The following is a 5,836-nucleotide window of genomic DNA, read 5'->3' as shown; positions in this document are numbered from 1 at the left end:
TCTGAAAGGAGTCTAATATCAAGCATATGTAAAGAAATCCTACACCTTGAAAATAAAAAGACAAACAACCCATTTAATAAATGGGCAAATGATTTGTATAGACATTCTCCAAAGAAGAAATACAAATGGCTAAAAAACACATACAAAGATGCTCAACATCACTAGCTATTAGGAAAATGCAAATCAAAACTGCAATGAGATATCACCTTACACCCATTAGACTGGAAGCTATTAAAAAACAGGAGACTACCAGTGGTAGAGTAGGTGGGGAAGAATGGGAAACCTCGGGCACTGCTGGTGGGAACGTAGAATGGTGCAGTGATTGTGGAGGACAGTTCGCATTTGCTTGAAAAACTAACTATAGATTTGGAATATGATCCAGCAATTCCACAGTGGGTATATACCCAGAAGAACTGAAAGTAAGGACATGAACAGATAAATGCACACCAATGTACATAGCAGCATTGCTCACTATCACCAAAAACTGGAATCAACCCAAATACCCATCAACAGATGAATGGATAAACAAATTCTTGAATATGCATACCATGGAATATCACTCATTTGTAAGAAGGAATACAGTACTAACACATGGAATAACATAGATGAATCTTGAGGATCTTATATTTAGTTCTCAAAAGCACAATCATACACTATTTGTCCTTTTGTTTCTGGCTTGCTTTACTCAAAGTAATGTCTTATACACAGAGAACAGACAATTGGGGGGAGGGGAGAGAAATAAATAAATAAATACATCTTTTAAAAAAAGTAATGTCTTATAGGTTCATCCATGTTGTCATATGCTTCATGATTTCATTTTTCCTTACTGCTGTAAAATATTCCATCATGTATATATACCACAGTTTGTCCATTCATCAGTTGATTGACACTTAGATTGTTTCCAACTTTTGGCAATCATGAATAAAGCCACTAAAAACATCAGCAGGTGGATGTCTCTGTGTCACTGCTCTCAGCCTTCTGGGTACATAGCTAGTAATGGTATTGCCAGGTCACAAGGCAAGTCTATGTTCAACTTCCTTAGGAACAGACAGGCAGTCCCCCACAGTCGTAGTACCATTCTACCTTCCACCAACAGTGAATGAGGTTCCTGTCTCTCCACATCCTCTCCAACACTTAGAGATTTGTGACTTTTTAATAGTATCCATTCTAATAGGTGTGAAATGATATCTCATTGTAGTTTTTTTTAACAAATCAATTTTATTGATACATATTACTAAAGCATAAATCAATCCAAAGTATTCATCAGTGGTACTTGGTAGAAACACATAGTTGTGCATTCATCACTTCAGTCATTTTTAGAGCAGTTTCATTATTCTAATAATAATAATAAGAAGAAGAAGAAAACAAAAAATCTCAGCATCTCTCAATCTCTCTATGCTTCCCCTCTGTATGTAGCTCCTATTCTTTTTCATTTGTTCTAGGTTATTTTTATTTATATTTTGTAAAAACAGTTTTATATATGCAGTATCACCCATATTCATGTTTTACATGAGGTTTTACTATCTTACACAGTCTCAGATTACAGTTTTTAGCTTTCCTTCTTGTAATGTACATGACCTTGGACTTACCCTTTTCAACCACTGTCAAAGCCATATAATAGCTCTGCTAGTTACAAACACTATGATGTGCTCTGTTTCTATTTATTTCCTAAGATCTACAAATAACCTTTTTACCAATTCTGCAGAGATTAATCCTGAGCTTTCCATTCTCTATCTTCATTCTATTTTCTTGTGACCTGTTTTCCAATTATTAACTCCTTGAGTTTACACAATATATTTAGTTCATATTAGCAGAATCATACAGTATTTTTCTTTTATGGCTGGCATGCTTTACTCAAAATGATATCCTCCACGCTCATCCATGTTGTCATATGCTTCATGACTTCATTTCTTCTTACAGCTGCATAACATTCCTTCATGTGCACATGCCATAATTGTTTATCCATTCATCAGTTGATGGACACATGGGTTGTTTCCTACTTCTGGCATTCATGAATAATCTCAGTGTGAACATTGGTGTGCAGACGTCTGTGTCTCTGCCCTCAGTTCTGGGTATACAGCTAGCAATGATATTGTCAGATCACATGGCAAGTCTGTATTTGCTTCCTTAGGAACTGCCAAACAGTCCTCTGCAGTGGCTGTACCATTCTACATTCACACCAACAGTGAAAAAGCATCACTGTCTCTCCACATCTTCTCCAACGTTTACAGTTTTTTGACTATTTATGATGGCCAATCTAATAAGTGTGAAATGAAACCTCATTTAAGTTTTAATTTGCATTTTCCTAATCACTAGTGATGTTGAACATTTATTCATGTGTTTCTTTGCCATTTGTATTTCTTCTTCAGACAGTAATCTTTTCAAGGCACTTGCCCATTTTTTAATTGTTTAGTTTTTTTTTTGTAGCACATATTGAATAACAGTGGTGACAGTAGGCCTCCTAGTCTTGTTCTAGATCTCAGTGGGGAAGCTTTGTCCTTCCCATTGAATTCAATGGTAGCTGCAAATTTTTCATATATACACAGTACCATATTGCAAAAGTTTCCTTCTTCCTATCTTTGGAGTGTTTTTATTAAGAAAAGGTACTGTACTTTATGAAATACTTTTTCTGCATCAATCAAGAAGATCATGTGATTTTTCTTTGACTTATCAGTATGGCTTATTACACCAATTGATTTTATTCCGTTGAACCACCCTCCATACCTGGGATAAAACCCACTTGATTGAGGGTCATAATTCTTTGGATGTACTTTTTGGACTCTTGTTTGCAAGTATTTTGTTGAGGATTTTTGCATTTCTATTCATTAGAGAAATCGGTCTGGAATTAAAAAAAATTTTTAGTATCTTTATCTAGTTTTGCTATTAGGGTGATGTGGGTTTCATGGAATGAGTCTGGTAGTATTCTTCCCTTCTCAAGTGTTTGGGAAGAGCTTGAGCAAGATTGGTTTTAGATCATCTTTGAATGATTGGTAGATTTCACCTGTGAAAGCATCTGGTCCTGGGCTTTTCATCCTTTGGAGGATTTTGATGACTTTCAATCTCTTACAATATGTGTGCTTTTCTACTTCTTCCAGGGTCAGTGTAGGTGGTTTGTGTGTTTGTAGGAAATTATCCATCTCCTCAACATTGTCTGGTTTTTTCATATACAATTGTTCATAGTATCCTCTTATGATCTCTCTTATTTCTGCAGGATCAGTAGTGATGTCCCCTCTCTCATTTCTGATTATATTTATTTGTGTCTTCTCTCTTATTTCTTTGTCAGTCTAGCTAAGGATTTGTTGATCTTCTAAAAAAACCAACTTTTTGTTTTGTTATTTCTCTGAATTGTTTACTTGTTCTCGATTTCATTTATTACTGCTCTGATCTTTACTATTTTTTCCTTTGGTTTGGTTTGGCCTAAGTTTGCTGTTCTTTTTCAATTTCCTTCAGGTGTGCAGTTAGAACTTCAATTTTAGATCTTTCTTCTTTTTTTAATCTAACACTGCTTTTGCAGTGTCCCATAACTTTTGATATGTTGTGTTCTTAGTTCATTCATCTCAAGATATTTGCTGAATACTCTTCCAATTTCTTCTTTGACCAACTTATTATTTAAAAGTGTGTTGTTTAATCTCCATATAATTATGAATTTCCCTTTTTCCATCCATTATTGATTTCCAGCTTCACTCTGTTATTATCAGAGAAAGTGTTTTGCATAATATCAAACTTTGTAAATTAATTGAGATTTGTCCTGTGACCCAACAAAAGATCTCTCTTGGAGAAGGATCAATGAGTTCTTGCAAAGTAAAGTACACTGTGCTGTTTGGGGATGCAGTGCTTCATAGATGTTTGTTAGGTCTAGTTCATTTGTCATATTATTCTTGTTCTCTTTCTTTATACTCTGTCCTGATGTTCTATCCAATACTGAGTGGGGTGTATTGAAGTCTCCAACTATTAATATAGAGGAATCTATTCCTCTCTGCAGTTTTACCAGTGTGTTTCTCATGTATCTTTGGTCACTCAGGTTAGGTGCATAAATATCTATTATAGATATTTCTTCCAGGTGAACTGCCTCTTTTAAAATATATAATGGCCTTCTTCATCCTTTTTTATCAGTTTTGACTTGAAATCTGTTTGTCCAATACTAATATCACTACTCCAGTCTCTTTTGGTTACTATTTGCATGAAGTATCTTTTCCCAACTTATTACATTTATCCTGGTTGTGACCTTATATCTGAAGTTGGTCTTTTGTAGAAAACGTATCGATGGCTCATACTTTTTATTCATTCTATCAGTCTAAGTCTTTGGATTGGGGAGTTTAAACCATTAACATTTAATGTTATTATTATAAAGGCATTACTTCATCTATTTTGTCCTTTATTTCTCTCATCATATCATTCTATTGTCTATCTTTTTATCCTTTAATTTACCCTTCTTAATAATCTTCATTTCTTTACTCTTCTCCAAATCTCACCCTTGTTTTTTCCTTGCAGGCTGGAGCACTTCCTCTAGTATCTCTTATAATTCTGGTCTTTTGGTAATATATTTCATCAATTTTTATTTGTCTGTGAAAACGTTGAACTCACCCTCATTTTTGAAGTACAGTTTTGCCAGATATAGAATTCTTCTCTCCTCCATGGTTTTTGATGAGGGTGCAGCAGTTAATCTTATTGAGTATCCTTTGTATGTGTTGCTTTGCTTTTCTCTTGATGCTTTCAGAATCCTCTCTCTCTGATATTTGTCATTCTGAATAGTGGGTCTCAGCATATGTCTCTTTGGATTTAATCTGTTTGGGGTGCATTGTCCTTCTTGGATATTGATATTTATGTCTTTCATAAGGGTAGGGAAGTTTTCAATCATTATTTCCTCAAATATTCTTTCTCTCCCATTTCTAATCTCTTCTCCTTCTGGAGCACTGATAGTGTGTATAAACATTTGCCATTTTCATTCAATTTGCAGAGTCCTGGATTCATTTTTTCCATTCTCTTCTCTTTCTATTTTCCTGACTTTTCCAATTCAGATATTGTGATTTTCAAATCCCTAATTCTGTCTTAGAGCAATTAAAAGCTGCTTTATGTATCACTAGTGTATTTTTAATCTCATCTATCATGTCCTTCATTCCCATAGGTCTGTTACTTTTCTTTGCACGCTTTCAAATTGTTCTTTATACTCACACAGTATCTTGTTAATATCCTTTATTTCTTTAGTCATATTTTATTTAAATTCTTTGAATTGATTTAGGAGAGTTGTGTGATTATCAGGCATTTGGTTTATTTCTTTGGGCCATCTCTTCCTGTTTCCTAGTATGCTTGTGATTATTTGCTGATGTCTAGCCATCTGAATATGTTGGTGAATTTACTCTGATCGCCAAATTCTCTCTTCCTGTTTTTCCCCACAGGTCTTCTCTGGTATTTGTTTCAGCTTATTCTAAGTTCTTAAAATTACCCCATACTTACCTAGCAGGAGAGATACAAAGAACATGAAGCTGGTTTTTCCCAGGGTGAGGCCTATCCATTGCATTCTGGATATGTGATTTCTCTGAGTATGGGAAAATCTCCTGCCTAATTTGTGGTAGTGGGACACTCCATTTGTGTTCTACCATTTTTTAAAAACCACCCAGCTTAGGTTGTCAGAATCAGACCAGGAACTCACCAATGGAGTATAGATTTTCTCCCAGGGGTTAGGATACATAGGTTACAGAGAGAACCAGAAAGTTTTTTCCATACAATTTTCAGATGTACCAGCAAATGGTGCTCAATAGCACACATTTCCATGAAGGTGTTTCAGTCGTGGCTTTCCTATGTTTTGGTAGTCCAGAGTTGAGATTCTTATTGGGAT

General features: G+C 35.0%; 1 pseudogene; it reads left to right on the top strand.

Moving 5' to 3' along the window:
- Positions 1 to 5,446: 5,446 nt before the first annotated feature.
- LOC139438436 (U1 spliceosomal RNA) lies at positions 5,447 to 5,601 on the top strand (annotated as a pseudogene).
- Positions 5,602 to 5,836: the final 235 nt, after the last annotated feature.

This window comes from Dasypus novemcinctus, chromosome Y (assembly GCF_030445035.2).
Source record: "Dasypus novemcinctus isolate mDasNov1 chromosome Y, mDasNov1.1.hap2, whole genome shotgun sequence".
In the NCBI taxonomy this organism is placed as follows: domain Eukaryota; kingdom Metazoa; phylum Chordata; class Mammalia; order Cingulata; family Dasypodidae; genus Dasypus; species Dasypus novemcinctus.
The sequence above is the reverse complement of the archived record's forward strand: the minus strand, read 5'-3'. Positions and strand labels throughout refer to the sequence as shown.